Source organism: Ovis aries, chromosome 4 (genome assembly GCF_016772045.2).
Source record: "Ovis aries strain OAR_USU_Benz2616 breed Rambouillet chromosome 4, ARS-UI_Ramb_v3.0, whole genome shotgun sequence".
NCBI classification, from domain to species: domain Eukaryota; kingdom Metazoa; phylum Chordata; class Mammalia; order Artiodactyla; family Bovidae; genus Ovis; species Ovis aries.
Genome location: NC_056057.1, coordinates 74,565,310 through 74,585,061, shown reverse-complemented (window position 1 = coordinate 74,585,061; position 19,752 = coordinate 74,565,310). Strand labels below are relative to the sequence as shown.

The 19,752-nt window shown below is 35.6% G+C and overlaps 1 protein-coding gene across 1 annotated transcript in view; it reads right to left on the bottom strand.

Moving 5' to 3' along the window:
* ZNF804B (zinc finger protein 804B) overlaps nucleotides 1-19,752 on the bottom strand; it is a 583,084-nt gene that overhangs the window by 473,498 nt on the left and 89,834 nt on the right. The gene's annotated exons all lie outside the window — the stretch shown is intronic.

The window sequence follows — 19,752 nt, the reverse complement described above, 5'->3', positions numbered from 1 at the left end:
ATGAAGCAACTGACAAACAACTAATCTCAAAAATATACAAGCAACTTCTGCAGCTCAACTCCAGAAAATAAACGACCCAATCAAAAAATGGGCCAAAGAACTAAATAGACATTTCTCCAAAGAAGACATACGGATGGCTAACAAACACATGAAAAGATGCTCAACATCACTCATTATTAGAGAAATGCAAATCAAAACCACAATGAGGTACCACTTCACACCAGTCAGAATGGCTGCGATCCAAAAATCTGCAAGCAATAAATGCTGGAGAGGGTGTGGAGAAAAGGGAACCCTCCTACACTGTTGGTGGGAATGCAAACTAGTACAGCCACTATGGAAAACAGTGGAGATTCCTTAAAAAATTGCAAATAGAACTACCTTATGACCCAGCAATTATGTTACTTTAACACAATGGCTTTGAATAAAGACTGAAGACAAGTTTATATTTGCAAGAAATAACATTTAACATATTACTTTTCCTTATTCTTACATTTGTTAATCAGTTATTTACATCTTGTTACCTATTCAGTATTTGTAAAAAATATAAAACATTAGATTGAATCTATCCTTCCCTTTTTATATCTTCAATTCCTTAAATATATATATAGGCAGATCTATCTATCTATATATATATGATCTCTTTTGAATATACTTTCCTTCTCATGAGTTTTGATCTGAACCGTATTAGCATATACTATTCAATTTGAATCATCATTGTAAATGAAGTCAGATATATTATAGAAAAAACACAGTTGAAAAAAGGAAAATAAATCACTGAAATGTTGGGAAATGTACTTGAAGAGGAAAGGCTAAAAGATTAAGTAAGTGTACATACCCAAAAAAACTGAAAAGAAACTTACCAGCACAGTTCATGTATATGAAAGGATAGTTTATGGGTGCCAGCTATTTTGTTTGTAAACTGAGGGCAGAACTTCAACAGTCTCCCTGTCATATCCCCATTTTCTTCATGGTATGATCTGTCTAACACAGGATTGTAAAAACAATATTACTCAATGGCCATTTTCATTCATCTCTTTCCTATTCAGTAACTTAACAAGGACTCTAACTCTCTGCATCAAATCTAAACTTCCAATAAACAGCCCTCCATAAAATATTGTTATATGTTTTTATCTCATGGCTTAGTATTTCCCATACTAGCCCCTCCATCTATTTATTTTTTAGAAACTAACTTTATTTTATTTATTTATATGCACCATAGCCTAGATAATGCACTTCCTATATGAGTTTCATGCATACCTGAACAGTTTTATGTTTAGACAACATCTCTCCTTATCTTTTTATTTTGTCATCACTGATGAAAATACTCATGCTATTCTTTTACTTCTAAGGTTGATATTCAAAGTCATCCCCACCATTCCCATAACATAAATACTATCTGCCTTATCTCCTTCTATTTCTTCTTCTTATCACTTCAGTTTTCCTGTTTTAGTCAAGGCCTTCTCAAGCTTAGCATCATCAACATTTAAGACTAGGAAATTTTGTTGTGGGGCATGTTCTATTCATACTGCAAGATGTTTAGTCGAATTGCAGTCCTCTTTGCACTAGATGCTACATTACCCCTGACCCCATCAGAGCCAAAATATCTCCAGTCATTGCCAAACATTCTTGCGGAGGCAAAAATGATCCCTGATGAAGAACCACCACTCCAGCCATACTAGCTTAGTAATAACTCCCCAAACAGTGTATACTAATTCATGTCTATGCCTCTATCAGCATGATTTTTTCTCCCCTTTATACTGTTCCTGTAAGTGAAAAGTTAAAGAATTGTGTTCACAGTTAGAAGACAAACCAACAAAGAAATAAAGCAACTACCATAAAACTACCACAATGACCACAATAATTTAGGTATCTCTGTGTTGATGAAGCATAACCAGGTCCATAGGCAGAATTTATCTTTTTTTCTTACTGTTGCTATCATGTGCATTTTCCCATTGCTGCTTTCATCATACTTCCTTAGTGCTTATTTTCTTAAAATTTATCTCAACTAAAGGAATGTGAAAATAATGTGAATCCAAACAATCCCTGTAGCTCCTGGCCAGGCATGAATGTACCAGACAGTTACTGAAGAAAGCATTCAATATAATCTTTTCTGATGATTATCTTGATTAAACAACTTCTACACATATCCAATTGTATTAAAAGCCCTTAATATTTAATTTATGGTTTTAATAAGTGTGGTAGATTAAAAATTGTTTTACTTGTTGTACAAGGGAATATTGCATTAATACAACACAGAGAATAGAGCCAATGTTTTATAATAATTATACATGGAGTATAACATTTAAACATTTTGAATTACTATTTTGTAAAGGGATCTCTGTTGGCACAGCATTAAAGAATCTGCCTGCAATGAAGTAGACCATCTGCAATGCAGGAGATGTGGGAAGATTCCCCAGAGAAGGAAATGGCAACCTATGCCAGTATTCTTGCCTGAGAAATCCCATGGACAGAGGAACCTGGGGGGCTATATAGTCCATGGAGTGGCAAGAGTCAGACAAGACTTAGTGATCACACCACCACATTTTGCATACCTGTAATTTAAATAATATTGTACAGCAATGATATATCCAACATAAAAAATAAAAATTAAGCTTAAAAAGTCAGTGTCTAAAAAAAGAAAGCTTAAAAATTAAACTTCAAAACTTATATAACATTTTAATAAAAATAAATATTTTATTGATGAAAAGAAACTTTTTTTTTCGTAATGCAGCATTAGAAACACAGTTTTTATGTGAACAAATGTTTTGATGGGATAGTAACATAATTGAGGAAAATATTAACTCACAAGAATTAGCCTGAATAATATTACAATGCATAGGATTTTGTTGACGAGTTTTCTGTGCTTTACTTTTTTACTTCATATACATATGTGTATACCATTTATTATGTTTTCTAAAATATAGGTCACTTTGCTAAATTTAATAAACTCTACTTTAGACTAAATGCATCTACAAGCATTCCAGATCCATCTTCAAACTTCAAACATTACTTTTGATATAATCTTTACCAAAATTTGAAAGCTTGTTTCTATTTCTTCCATCAATTTCTATTTTCTTCTAAGCTTCTTGGCCAATATTTGGTGGTGGCATATCTTTAAATAATCATGTGTGTGTGTGGTCTACATATGTTTATATGTCATACATATATTACATATATATATATATATATATACACACACACACACAGACATACAAACTATTTGCTTTTTTTCATCATTCCATTGAATCAAATATGAAACTAAAGAGGAAATGAACCTCCATCCTTCCTGTTGCTCCTTGTGCCTATGGAAAGAAGTGTTGTGAACAGCTGAGCTCCAATCCCTGGGAGATTTTATGAATAAAAAATGCACTAGGCTCAGCTCCAGTATATCATACTCTAAAGGATGCTTGTTTGAGAATTTAAAACAATGAGGGGGTTGTTAGACATTAAGAGTTATAGACATTAAGCTAACGTTATAGTTAAATGTTTGGCTTAATGCACAATGTTATGCCAGAGTCAGCATATCTTTGACCATTGGTGCCTTTCTGCTTTAGAAGTTGGTGACATTCCAAGCCAGAGACTTAAATCAGACCTCAGACCACTATACTGATTACTACCCTCCTTCCCCACAACCCCTCCCCACAGCTTTCTCTTCTTTATCTCTTTTCCAGTTGTTACATAGGCTTACAATTTTTTCCATACATTTATTAAACACATATTCATTTTTTACATAATTCAAGGCACTAGCAGAGATGAAAAGGACATTGTGTCTAACTCTGAGGCCTCTCAGTTTAGAAAGAAAACATTTCCACCAACAGAACAATTGAAAACGGGTAAGTTCTATACTAAGAAACTAGAACAGAGGCTCAGGGAAGGCTTTAGTGATGAGACAACTTGTACACTGCTTTGAAAGGATAATTAAGAGCTGTCATGGCAGAAAAAAGGAGGAAGAAAAGTCCCATGAGAGGAAAAAAATCAAAAAAGCAGCCTGAGCAAAAGCTGACTTAAAATAGACAGTGTCATTTGAAAACTGATAAAAATATTTTATGGACCACACCTCTGGGTTCCACTAGCAAACTTTGCATGGCTGTCTAATGCCCCTCAGCTTGAGAAGGTAGCAGTAATCAGGATTGCCAGCTTCTTCCTCAGGGGTGATGCCATCTGAGTGATTCTCAGGCCTCTACACTACGTACTAAGATCCACATGGATAAGAATTGGAACTTTCCTGTGTAATGCTTGTTATGTGCATATGTGAGTGCTTTTATTTTTCCTTTTATGCCATAAACCTTAAATAAAATTTTACATAGGATCAGAAGCTCAACAGAAAACAGATGATGAGGGAGGTGATGTAATCTAGGTGTAGAAAGAAACATTTGCTAGTATGATTTTCCACTGAACACCCACTCACCTCACTACAGCATCAACAACTTGCCTTGTAAATTTTCCAGAAGCAAACAGTGCTTTTGCTTGCCTTGTGGAATTACAGAAAAGGAAGAAACTAGGCCCCTTCAAAAACAAACCTATAGAAGAAGATTTCTATGATGGTTCTGCTTTACTGGGAGAATTTCCAGCTTGGAAACCACAAACAAGAAAAGTTCCATATTTTTTGAAGTTTAATCCAATTAGAATAAGGCCAAAAACATTCAAGGATGAACTCCCCTTGTCTCCTGCTCTAAAACGCAGAATTATATGTCAAGTAAAGGAAAATGTAAAATAGAATGAATATGGTTAGAACTGGGAGAAATTAGCATGAAACTCAAAATTTAAAACATAGCCTCCAGTTGTATTTTACACAGCAAGATTCAGATGAGGAAGGTAAAGTAGAATCTACCACGGAGGATCCAAAATATTACCACCTGAACCCATAGATCATTCTTAGAAAAAATGAACCCTGGGACAAGTAGACTTTGTGTGCCTTCAGATAGAATGGAATGAGTTTACAGCACCACTTACAGGGAATTCTTCCTAAGATTCAATAACATGATTATAACCAGACTGCTAAATCTAACCTCTTGTCCATGGAATTCTCTAGGCAAGAACACTGGATTGGGTTGCCATTTCCTTCTCCAATAAGAGGAATGCAAAAACAAGTTAGATGACACTATGAGGGGGAAGAAGCAACTGGATAAATAAGTGGGACCCATTCATCAATAAGTCAATGTCAAAAAAAGATGGGGAGAGGGTAGGAGAGGAAAGGTGCACAGTCTAACAAGATTAAGGGAACATAGCAACTCAAAACCATGCTTTACCTTAACTGGATCTTAAACAAATGAACTTTATAAAACATTTTTCACTAATTGGTGAAGTTTTAAAATGTAATAGATGAACTTTTGTTAATGATAATATTAATATTTCATGATATTTTCTGATATTTTAATGGTAGAAAATGTCCCATTTTAGGATTGGTACAAAAATATTTAGGTTTGAGACGTTCTTAATATATATGTAATTTACTTTAAAATTATGCAGCAAGAAAGTGAATGAGCAAATGTGGCAAAATGTTGATATTTGTTAAATCAATGTAATATGGGAGTCATGGGATTATATGGGAGTCATTTTATATTTTACATTTTTCCATATAATTGAAAATTTTATTGAGAATTGGATTTTAAGAATTGATATAAGTTTGATGTTAACTTGTTAACATTTTTTTATTTTTTTATGTCTAAATGGATCAATGACATCAATAGGAACCTTTTATACATAATGTTCCTAAAACAGCCAAAAAATTTTTCATAATTGCTATTATAAGATGCAATGAGTTTGACACTAACTTCATTTGTTCACTCATTCTTCATTTATTCTTCTCATTCAGTAAATGATTTATAGTCTCATCATTCTCCAGAAATTACTGAATTTTTAATTTTTATGTATCATTGATCTACTTGTTCAAGTTACTAAAACCATCTGAGTTTAAATTTTATCAGCTATAAAATGAGGATATTAATAAATACATCATATTATATAAGGCTTCCTTGATGGATCAGTTTTAAAGAATCTGCCTGGAGTGCAGATCATGTATGAGGAATAATCTACTTGCAAATATAGTAGATAAAAAAGATGTGGGTTCAACCCTTGGTTCAGGAAGATCCCCTGCAAGCGGCTCCAGTATTGTTGCCTAGAAAATACCATGGAAAGAGGAGACTGGCAGGCTACAGCCCCTGGGGTCCCAAAGAGTCAGACATGACTGAGTACACACACACGCACACACACATTTTTTGAGGAATAAGTAAGTTAGTATAAGGTGTTAGAATTCAATGGTAACAAAGTGAATAGTGGCATTTTTACAAACAGTGATGTCACTGACATTAAAAGTATAATTATAAAGGTAGACTATTTTCCAAAAGTTTTTTTTTTCCTGCTTCAGAGCATTCCTCATCTCCTTTTAAGCAGTTTTCCTATTGAAGAATTACAGCAAACTTTATTGCATATGCCAGATTAGCTATGTCTTAAAAAATAGAACCAAAATCCTAAACTCTCCTTATGATTTAAGGATTATAAAAATCATAAGCATGGACATGTTTCAAAGAAAGATTTTTCTCCTGTATTGTGGAATCATTCAGATTATCTCTGTCAGTGAGTATTTTAAATAAAAATTATAAAATACTCAGAAGTTTTCAGGAATAATCTGCAAACACTTTGTTATATTTTGAAAGATACCAGATGAATTTACCCAGTAAGTTTGCATTAGAGATTGGATAACTGGTGCAGAGCACTGCAATTATTTCTTATATATGTTCCTTTGAAACAGTGCCCATGAAATCTCTGGATTATACTTTCTAAATAAAACAGCACACTGTTAAGGTTTCAGAGTCTAGAAATATTTGATATCAGAAACAGACTCCATAATTAAATAGTTCATGAACAGGAAAATCAGGTGACCACCTTCCTTAACTGGATTTTAATAATTCAATAACTATAGTGCTACCATTCATGTAGTTGTCCTCAAAGGCTCTGTGTTTCAATTTCCATTCCTCATTTTCTTACCTGTTTATACATGTCTGCTGTAGGCTGAAGCTCACAGTGAAAGGTTTTGTTAATAATAGATTTAAGGCTTCCCTGGTGGCTCAGAGGTTAAAGCATCTGCCCACAATGCAGGAGACCTGGGTACGATCCCTGGGTCGGGAAGATCCTCTGGAGAAGGGCATGGCAACCCACTCCAGTGTTCTTGCCTGGAGAATCCCATGGACAGAGGAGCCTGGTGGGCTACAGTCCACAGGGTCGCAGAGTTGGACACGACTAAGAGACTTCACTTTCACTTTAAGATAAAACTGTGATAGAATGTATGTTCCCCCAATAGAGAAGGCAGTGTTGTACTTCATAGGAGAGGTGGTCTCTCTAAGCTCACTTCCCAAGAATTGATCACAGCTGAAACAGAATGAGTGGGAACTAATCAAATGAAACCAACTTTCTTGGCTGGTTCAATTTATTTGTACAATTGACGAGGACACAACAAAATAATTAGTCACTATTCTTAAGTCACTAAGACAGCCTTAGGGAAAATTAGACAGGGGAAAAAGTGCCAATCAAAAAGTGCTTGATGTAACCCATGGTAAAAACACAAAAATTGAGATGGATGTGGACTAGAATGTAACTATTGTACCCAAATATGTATGTTGTATCACTAAATGGAAAATGTACCATTTATATTGAATAGTCTATTCAGAAGGCAGAGCATGGCTAAAACTATGACATATCCCTAACAATAAAATACCTGGAGTAATAAGATAATTATACACATCAGCCAGAAATATATAGTAAGTAGCCAAATATATTCTATTTCTTGAGTGTTTATCTCTTCTTAAGAAATAGAACATTTCCAAAATAACAATAAAACTGTACTAAATATAATTTAGGCTGAGAAAATTCAGAAGGCAATTCAGGATTTAACAATGCTTATAACGTTTATTAAGAATGCCTAGAAATAGTCAAATTGTGAAGCATGAAAGTATAGTTTCCAACACTGTTCCAATTTCTAACAAGTTCAGGGGTATTCTAAAACCACTTTCAGGTTCAAGAATTTTCATAGAACTCCCTGAAAACATATTTATGGCTATTGTTTATTAAAGTGAAAAATACAAATTTTGCAAGCACTCAAAGGAAGAAACACATAAAGCAGAGTCTAGTAGGATTCCAAACATGAAACTTGCATTCTCCTTTCCTGGAAATGACATGTAACAATGGCAATTTTGCCAAACAAGGAAACACAACCAAGATTCCGTCTCTAAAGTTTCCGCTGTTGCTTTAATACACAGATATCGTTGGTTGATTGCTCACATGGCTAAACCAGTCTCTAGGTCAATTGATACCACAAGAGCCAAAGCCGCCACTCTAGGTCACACTGTTGGTCTTTATGGTGGGGACAACCCCCATCCTCAAGCCATTGGGTATAGATGACCTGACCCCAACATCCAATGTAGCCAGCCCCCACCTCAAACAAAGATGTTCCTGCTAAGTCACTTCAGTGGTGTCCGACTCTGTGCGACCTCATAGACGGCAGCCCACCAGGCTCCCCGATCCCTGGGATTTTCCAGGCAAGAACACTGGAGTGGGTTGCCATTTCCTTCTCCAATGCATAAAAGTGAAAAGTGAAAGTGAAGTAGCTCAGTTGTGTCCGACCCTCAGCGACCCCATGGACTGCAGCCTTTCAGGCTCCTCCATCCATGGGATATTCCTGGCAAGAGTACTGGAGTGGGGTGCCATTGCTTTCTCCAAAGATGCTCATATCAGGTATTAAATAGATATCTCAGAAACCAAGGGCAAAAGCAAGATATTTCTTTGAGCAAGGCCAAATTCTTTACTACACAATGAATATTAAATGATTATTTCACACCTAGGTGTGAAGTTAAAGAAAATAAGTAATATCAATAGATAAGTATATTCTGAATGTCTGGTTTCACTATGAATTTTCTTAACTAGGACAATATAATCATCTACTCTTAAATATTCTATTCCCTAGAAGTCAATGAGTATTCAGTTTATATAGTTGGATGCATAACCAACCTCTCCACTATTGAGACTGCCAAGAGCATTTTAATCTCAAATCATTTTATTTTAATCATCAAATATTTTTATAGATACACATCTACTCTTAGTTATTTTTTTGTAAGAAAGCTTTTCATCATACCACATACCACCTTCTCCTACCTTCTTAAACAAAATTATAACAATATTAACTCTTGGTTCACCCTTTGTCCAGTTCAGGGACTTCTCAGCTAATTTATTCAGCTCAGTCTCATTTCAGTTTAAAACTATCCCTTGGAAGATAATTTAATTTGTTGGAAATGAGCTAATGACCATCAAATAGACCTGAATTAAATATAAGGCATATTATTTTATAAATACTTGTTGTATAAATAAAACTGTATAATTTTTTCATGAAAATTTCCATTTAGAATATTATTTATCCAGATAAAGAATATCTATAAGCAGAGAACCCAGCAATAGGAAAGAAAACGCTGCCAATCAATTACCCTAATGCCATGATCATGAAGAAGGAAACACTTTATTTATTTATTTATTTATTTTTGAGAGAAAATTCAGTTTTAAATAATCGATCAGTTCATTTTTAGGGCACTAGCTTCTATTTTACATGGAATTATTTTAAAATCCATATTATACTATTTTTTCATAATTTGAATGTTATGATTTCTTGGTAGTGCTACAAAAGTCTTTCTGCTTTTTTCTATTCACAGTATTCAGAGTGGTCCATGACCTAGATATTGAAAATTGAAGTAGAGTGTGCTGCATTGCTGATATTTACTGTGAAACCTTGAAACATTCTGCTTTCATGCTAGAATTACGGGTGCACACTGTTTAATATTGCTGTATTGTTTTAAAATATTCAAATAATAAAAGAGAATACATTTGTATTCCAGTTAAAAATACACACATAATCATTGTTCATTTTAAAGTTTTAAATCTGCTAGGTAAGACTCATTATGGATCTTTTCCCCGTTATTTACCTTGTGTTTATTTTTTTTTAATTTATTTTTAATTGTAAAATCTTTAATTCTTACATGCATTCCCAAACATGAACCCCCCCTCCCACCTCCATCCCCATAACAGCCCCAAGCATGCTGCATCCTGCGTCAGACATAGACTGGCGATTCAATTCACATGATAGTATACATGTTGGAATGTCATTCTCAAATCATCACCTCTGAGTCCAAAAGTCCATTATACACATCTGTGTCTCTTTCCTGTCTTGCATACAGGGTCGTCATTGCCATCTTCCTAAATTCCATATGTATACTGTATTGTTTTTCTGGCTTACTTCATAATCGGCTCCAGTTTCATCCATCTCATCAGAACTGATTCAAATGAATTCTTTTAACGGCTGAGTAATACTCCATTGTGTATATGTACCACAGCTTTCTTATCCATTCATCTGCTGATGGACATCTAGGTTGTTTCCATGTCCTGGCTATTATAAACAGTACATTGGGGTACACTCTTTCAATTCTGGTTTGTGTGTACAATGGGATTGCTGTCATAAGGTAGTTCTATTTGGAAAACTATCTTTAGATGAACAACTGATTGCAGAGTTGGAGTCAGAACACAGCTTTGCCATGAATGGGTCTGAAAAACACCCTTGTGTCCATGGAAGGCTTCAGGGATCCTGCTTCTGTGCCAGAACTTAGTATTAGTCTGTAGGAATATTTTTCTCTAAAGGATGTCTCCTATGTGGATATTAATTCATATTACACTTCTCTAAGGATCATCTACAATGATCTGGCATTCACCATGAAGGGGCCAACATATGACCAGCACTTACAGAAATCTTGAGGATAAATGTCTTTTTTTAAGAGCTCTTTTCTAGTGGAAAATGACTACTTTTAATCAAAGTAAAACTAGTCCCCAGTCTAAAGAACAAGATGACATATATTGAATGCTTATTATATGTCATGTGCTGTGTATATATTATTAATTATTAATAAAGACTGAAGATAAGGCATGCCTAGGTAACTGATCTGTTAATCTTTTTTTTTTAAGGCTAACAAAGTTGAGAGTTGCAATTACAAGAGCTAAAACTGCCCAATGATCATACGTGAAGATGGAAGATATAGTTAATTGAACATCTGAACTGAAATCATACAAGTTCTAGTTACATTTAACTGAATTGCTGAACTCAAGGAGTTCAAGGTCTGATTCTATGTATAAGACTTTTAGCTCTTCTTAAGTAAGTGATATTAGTGACTTATCAGTGACTGCCTAACACTCTGCTTATTACAACAGAAGCAGTTAATATGTACTGAAGAGTTACCATGCTGCTAGAAAGGTTCTAAGATGTTCACATATGTTAATTCAAGGAGTTCTCACAAGTTTCTTATGAGGTAGCTTCTATTATTATCTCAGTTCTACAGACTAGTAAACAGGCACATAGAGTTGAAATGGCTTGCCCAAAGACTCACAAGATCAGAACCAAAGAATTGAGCCCCATTTCTTACTACTACAATGTGTTGACTCTCCAAGTCAAAAGTGGCTGATATCTATGAAATAAGAGACATTAAGTATATTAACACCTACTTGATAGTATAGGTAAAAGATTTCTATCTAAGGATTCAAAAACAAGCATACACTTTGTTTATAGAAAATTACTTTCAATGCCCTTCCAAGTAAATATAAAAAAGTGAAGTCGCTCAGTCGTGTCCAACTCTTTGCAACCCCATGGACACCAGGCTCCTCCATCCATGGGATTTTCTAGGCAAGAGTACTGGAGTGGGTTGCTTTTCTCTAACTTCCTAAAATGGAACCCAGGTCTCCCACATTGTAGACAGATGCTTTCCATCTGAGCCACCACTTGATCTTAGCCAAAAGGCCAAGAAGCGATATATAAAAGGAACATTAAAAACTCTAACAAGGAGCTCGCATGTGACTCCCTGTGGCCTTGAACACAATACAAGGAAGCATACTTCAAAAACTGCATTTGATTCTGTTTTCAATCCTAGTTTTCACATGGAGTTCTTTCTCTAATTCCTAAATTTTGCCGTAAAAACTTTCATTTACACAGAAAAGTATATTGAAATGATAGTACAATCAATAAGCATCTACATATTCTATCTAGATCCATCAGTGGTACATTTGGCAAGAACATTGGAGTACACTGTCATTCTCCCTTCCAGGGGATCTTCCTGACCCAGGGGTCAAACCTGAATTTCTTGTGTTTCCTGAATTGGCAGGTAAGTTCTTTACCACTAGTGCCATCTGGGAATCTCCTCTACATGCATGCACACACACACACGCACACAGTGGGTTGGTATTTTGAAACTAAGTTGTATACCTGGTATTTCACTTCTTAATACTTCCTCATGAATCCCTCAAGAACAAAGTATTCATTTGGTCCTTTATTGGGAATATTCTTAATTTGATTTTCTGTATCTCAGCTTTATGCAGCTTTATAAGTGAGACTAAATCAAAAGATACCCAAGTCTTATAAATCTTAACTGATTCAGAAAGTCTGAATATGAATAGAATGACTTTTGTCTGGAATTGCTAGTGAAAGTATCTGTAAGTCTTTAGTAAATGCTCCTGTCACAGTCAAGTACTATCATCATCCTCAAATGAAAAAGATGTGTAAATCACAGGGTTGCTACATGCTGAATTCATGTACAGCTCAAGGTGCTCATGTGATTTGTCATCATTTTTAAAATTATGTCTGGGATCCAGATGGTGCTCATCCCCAAAACTTCAGCTTTTGTATATGGAGAGGAGCCCTCACTATTTGCTCTACCTGTTATAACACTCAACATACAAGTCTTAAAACTCTAATAAACAGTGAATGTTCTTTAGACATTAAACAATGAATATTCCTCAATGCTAACTCAATGCTGTCACACATAAAAAAGTTGTGAATTTGGTAAATTATCTCCCATATTTAAAACTGATTGTAAACTTAATAAAACACTATAAATATTGGAATTTGAGAAAAACATCTACTTCTGCTTCATTGACTATGCTAAAGCCATTGTGTGAATCAAAGAAACTGTGGAAAATTCTTAGAGAGTTGGGAATACCAGACCACCTTACCAGTCTCCTGAGAAACCTGTATGCCAGTCAAGAAGCAACAGTTAGAACTGGACATGGAACAACAGACCGCTTCAAAATTTGGAAAGAATATGACAAGGCTGTATATTCTCACCTTGCTTATTTAACATCTATGCAGAGTGCAGCATGCAAAATGCTGGATAGGATAAATTACAAGCTGGAATCAAGATTGCCAGGAGAAACAACAACTTCAGATATGCACATGATCTCACTCTGATGGCAGAGAGTAAATAGGAACTAAAGAGCTTCTTGATGAAGGTGAAAGAAGAGACTGAAAAAGCTGCTTTGGAACTCAGCATTAAAAATCTAAGATCATGGCATCTGCTCCCATTCAGTTCAGTTCAGTCACTCAGTCGTGTCCAACTCTTCCCGACCCTGTGAATTGCAGCATGCCAGGCCTCCCTGTCCATCACCAACTCCCGGAGTTCACTCAAACTCACGTCCATAGAGTCCATGATGCCATCCAGCCATCTCATTCTCTGTCGTCCCCTTCTCCTTCTGCCCCCAATCACTCCCAGCAACAGTCTTTTCCAGTGAGTCAACTCTTCGCATGAGGTGGCCAAAGTACTGGACTTTCAGTTTTAGCATCGTTCCTTCCAAAGAACACCTAGGATTGATCTCCTTTAGAATGGACTGGTTCGATCTCCTTGCAATCCAAGGGACTCTCAAGAGTCTTCTCCAACACCACAGTTCAAAAGCATCAATTCTTCAGCGCTCAGCTTTTTCACAGTCCAACTCTCACATCCATACATGACTATTGGAAAAACCATAGCCTTGACTAGACGGATCTTTGTTGGCAAAGTAATGTCTCTGCTTTTGAATATGCTATCTAGGTTGGTCATAACTTTCCTTCCAAGGAGTGCTTCCATTACTTCATGGCAAATAGATGGGGTAAAGGTGGAAATGGTGACAGATTTTATTTTTCTGACCTCTAAAATCGCTGTGAATGGTGACTGCAGCCATGAAATTAAGACATTTGCTCCTTGGAAGGAAAGCTGTGACAAACCTAGACAGTGTATTAAAAAATAAATAAATAAAACAGAGAAATCACTTTGTCAACAAAGGTCCATATAGTCAAAGTTATGATTTTTCCATTAATCATGCATGGATGTGAGACTTGGACCATAAACAAGGCTGGATGCTGAAGAACAGATGCTTTTGAATTGTGTTGTGCTGGAGAAGGCTCTTGAGAATTCCTTGGACAGCAAGGAGATAAAACCAGTCAATACTAAAGGAAAACAACCCTGACTATTCATTGGAAAGACTGATGTCGAAGCCGAATCTCCAATACTTTGGCCACCTGATGCAAAGAGCTCACTCACTGGAAAAGACCCTGGTGCTCAGGAAGATTGAGAGCAAGAGGGAGAAGGAGGTGGCAGAGGATAACATGGTTAGATAGCATCATCAACTCAATGGACATGAGTCTGAGCAAACTCTGGGAGATAGTGAAGGACAGGAAAGCCTGGCATGATATACTTCATGGAATCGCAAAGAGTCAGACAATACTTTATGACTGAACAATAACAAAATATTTCTAATATAAACTCTTTATAATATTGAAAGCACTGTGAGATTTAGACAGAACATAGCATAGGAATATAAAATGATGTGTCAGAGTATGGACTACGGAGCCATACCACCACATGGCTCCAAATTTACCATATCCAAATTCTGACTTCTTCCACTTAATTTCTGTATGAGTTTGAGTAAATTGTGCCTCATTTCTCACATCTATAAAAAGGAGATTACAATATTTATCTCATTATCCAACTGTGAGAATTTTTGAGAGTCATGAGTATATTAGCAAAACTTTGATAACATTGCATACAGTCAGTTAAAGTGTCAATTATAGCTGAAAATATCACAATGATTAGAGAAGCAGTTCTCAAAAATTTCTGGTCTCTGAATTCCTATATTGAGAATCTCAAGATGTTTTGTTTAAGTTGTTATGCATAATCATGTAAGAAATTAAAATTGAAAATAATTCATTTAAAAAATAAAATATGTTCAAATAAACAATATATTTTAGTAGAAAATAACTACATCTTCTCCCAAGAAATAATGAGAAGAGTGGTGGTGGTATTTTACATCTTGGTACAAGTCTTTACCTGACATCTATGATGTCAGAGATTAGACTTCATATTTGCTTCTGAATGTGATATGTAATACTATGTCCTTTTGGTTAAAGTAGCTGAAGAAAATCCAGAGTCACACAGGCATGTAGTTGGAAATAAGAGGACTATTTTAATATATTTTTTCAGAAAACTTCAGATATTCCATTCTTCTTGATACTGACCCCAAAATTTGACGAGTGATTGTCTACTAAAACTTCATTGCAGTGTGCATTCTGAAACTGAATCTATGCACATTGCCACATTCTCTTACATTCTACTCTGTTACACTGAATGGTCTATTTTTCACTTTGGTCTTTTCTTATAGAAAATGGATCAGTTTTCTACACTGATCACTTGAAAATTACTGGCTCACTAAGTTATGCCATTCTTTCAAATATTAACATATTTTATAAAAATATATCTGTTAATATCACCAACACCTTTATCTGAAAACTCTGTAAGGATTGGGAATCTCTCAAACTCATGGTGGCTATCTCAATTTTTCTTGAATTCTAATTTTCTCTTAAAAGCATGAATTTTTCATTGCCAACAAATACTATCACTTGTCACTTCTTTGAAGTGACAAGATGACTTATTTTAAAGTAAATGTGTGCCAAATACTCAAAGCCATATTTTGTCTGTCAGTTAATTTTTCAAGTAAAAATTGTATTCCATGAAAAGGAGATTGTTACAACTCTCAACTCAAATGGACAAGTGCTCTTTCCAAAGAAAGCCATGATAGTCAAAAATGCTTTTTGTGTACTTCTCAATTTGTCAAAGAAAATATTAAGCAGACATGTGCTCTCTTGCTTGTGGACAAGATGGACTAAAAGGGACAGACTAGATCTTCCTCCCATCTCTGCAAAAACACAGACAAAATATATGAATCAAATGTTTTCAAAAACACTGGGTAACAACCGAAAAAGCGCTGATTCTTGACAGAGGGAAAACAAAAGCAGTCATCCCTACAAGTACCCTATTTCATTCCTTCAAGAGAGTTTCTAGGTCATGGCACAAAGAGAGAGAATGCAGAAGGACTCATGGACTCTCCGAATTGAGGAGACTGAGAATCCAAGTGGCTAAGTGTTCACAGGAAAGAAAAGTGAACAACACCAAGAGAGAGCCCTGGAAATCTTTTCAGGGTCTCCCTCAAGTGTTCATTAGGGTGCTGTTAGCAATACATTTATTTTTAATGTGTGTGTTTATAATATTTATTCATTCCTGTTATTATTATTATTATTCCTACTTTTATATCCTCCTGAGGCTTAGCATTTTAACTAGATATTTATTTTGGAAGCCTCCTAGATTAACAAAAAATTTCTCACTTCAAAATAGCAAGAATTCTACCACAGGTTAAATGTCATTGCTGGTTCTGGATTAAGGACTAAGTGATTCTTCGCAAAACTCAAATGACTTGATTTGTTGCACTGAGCAAATCCTATCCTTTCCCTTCATTTCCAGGAAATATTGTTAACTTTTTTGTTATTTACTTTCTAAATGGTCAGTGTTACCTAGATTATCATACTAGTATAATTACCTATACAAATTTTTTATTATGCTTAAAAGCGTCTGTTGGCTTTATCTGTAATTTAAGATCACTTTAATGCTCATCCAGTCATTTTATCCACTAGAAAATGAAGGTTTGGATCTGATACAGTAATTCTTCCATTTAGAACATCTGGCTAAATAAGCATTCTGAAGTAGGATGTTATAATAATTAACACATATGACCACCAGAGTTGATCAACTGCTGGATAACCTTCTCACCAAACTAACCATCATCAGCTGAAATTATTTGGTAAATAGGCATCTGCTACAATGTCCTATTTTGTAGACTTCTCAGCAGAATCTTTACCATTAGAGAATATGTGGCTACTAAAAATTAATCCTCTTCATTCTTTCTTTTAGATTCTGATTATACACAAACACACACATATATACATATTTAATTTGTACACACAGGAAAAAGTAAACTCAAAATATTTATATTGACTCCCTCTTTTAGGCATATGTTTCTATCTTGCTTATCAGTAATAATTATATATAAAGTGAAGTGGTCGCTCAGTCGTGTCCGACTCTTTGCAACCCTGTGGACTGTAGCCCACCAGGCTCCTCCGTCCATAGGATTCTCCAGGCAAGAATCCTGGAGTGGGTTGCCATTTCCTTCTCCAATAATTATAGATAGATAGATAGATAGATAGATAGATAGATAGATAGATAGATGTGTGTGTGTGTCTTTGCAATATATGTATACATATATATGTATAATTATACTTAAACATTGCAAAGATATATGTGCATGTAGAATATACTTACACATGTACTAAAATTATTAAAATCAGAAATGGGATGAACCTAACAGAAGCAGAAGATATTAAGAGATGGCAAGAATACATGGAAGAACAGTACCAAAAAGATCTTCACGACCCAGATAATCATGATGATGTGATCACTAATCTAGAGCCAGACATCTTGGAATGTGAAGTCAAGTGGGCCTTAGAAAGCATCACTACGAACAAAGCTAGTGGAGATGATGGAATTCCAGTTGAGCTGTTTCAAATCCTGAAAGATGATGCTGTGAAAGTGCTGCACTCAATATGCCAGCAACTTTGGAAAACTCAGCAGTGACCACAAGACTGGAAAAGGTCAGTTTTCATTCCAATTCCAAAGAAAGGCAATGCCAAAGAATGCTCAAACTACTGCACAATTGCACTCATCTCACAGGCTAGTAAAGTAATGCTCAAAATTCTCCAAGCCAGGCTTCAGCAATACATGAACCATGAATTCCCTGATGTTCAAGCTGGATTTAGAAAAGGCAGAGGAACCAGAGATCAAATTGCCAACATCCGCTGGATCGTGGAAAATGTAAGAGAGTTCCAGAAAAACATCTATTTCTGCTTTATTGACTATGCCAAAGCCTTTGACTGTGTGGATAACAATAAACTGTGGAAAATTCTGAAAGAGATGGGAATACCAGACCACCTGACCTGCCTCTTGAGAAACCTGTATGCAGGTCAGAAAGCAACAGTTAGAACTGGACATGGAACAATAGACTGGTTCCAAATAGGAAAAGGAGTACATCAAGGTTGTATATTGTCACCCTGCTTATTTAACTTATATGCAGAGTACATCATGAGAAACGCTGGGCTGGAAGAAGCACAACCTGGAATCAAGATTGCCAGGAAAAATATCAATAACCTCAGATATGCAGATGATACCACCCTTATGGCAGAAAGTGAAGAGAAGCTAAAAAGCCTCTTGATGAAAGTGAAAGAGGAGAGCAAAAAAGTTGGCTTAAAGCTCAACATTCAGAAAACGAAGATCATGGCATCTGGTCCCATCACTTCATGGGAAATAGATGGGGAAACAGTGGAAACAGTGGCTGACTTTATTTTTGGGGGCTCCAAAATCACTGCAGATGGTGATTACAGCCATGAAATTAAAAGACGCTTACTCCTTGGAAGAAAAGTTATGAGCAACCTAGATAGTATATTCAAAAGCAGAGACATTACTTTGCCGACTAAGGTCCGTCTAGTCAAGGCTATGATTTTTCCAGTAGTCATGTATGGATGTGAGAGTTGGACTGTGAAGAAGGCTGAGTGCCGAAGAATTGATGCGTTTGAACTGTGGTGTTGGAGAAGACTCTTGAGAGTCGCATGGACTGCAAGGAGATCCAACAAGTCCATTCTGAAGGAGATCAACCCTGGGATTTCTTTGGAAGGAATGATGCTGGGGCTGAAGCTCCAGTACTTTGGCCACCTCATGAGAAGAGTTGACAAATTGGAAAAGACTCTGATGCTGCGAGGGATTGGGGGCAGGAGGAGAAGGGGACAAAAGAGGATGAGATGGCTGGATAGCATCACAGACTCGATGGACATGAGTCTGAGTGAACTTCAGGAGATGGTGATGAACAGGGAGGCCTGGCGTGGTACGATTCATGGGGTCACAAAGAGTCGGACACGACTGAGCAACTGAACCGAACTGAATTGAACTGAAAATCAAAAAATCAACCATCTACCATCTATCAAGGTTTTCCATTTTTGGCATTACAACTACTCCAGTGTGTATTTTATTTTCACTTTTTGAGTTTCATTTTTAACTTTTGGCCTTTAATAGGCTTGAAATGTTTCCATTACTTAAGATTTCAAGCTTATATTTTTTTTCTCTTAGCTGATGATCAACTCCTTCAGCTAGATTATGCATCTATTTAGTAATTGTCTTGATATATTTTTTTAACTTCCCTTATTTTTTGTAATGATAGAAGGTTTTATGCCCATGAATTATCTCTGTCCAAGAATAGAATAAAATCTTCTCTAAGAGACACCAGTTTACTTTTTTGCGATTGAGATTAAAAATCATAATCTTGGCATAAAGATGTGCACATGAGAAGATGTAACAGCTTCTGTTAACATATCTGATTTTAAAATAATAAACATCAATTAACTAAGACAATGATCACTGTAGTTTTGTTCAGGAGTGACAGAACAATGAAAGTTCAGGGGTGTTTTTTTCTATATGCGCATGAATTCATTTCTTTTTTTTTAAAGAAACACTTTCTCTCAAACTTATTTCTATTTTATTTTATATTTTA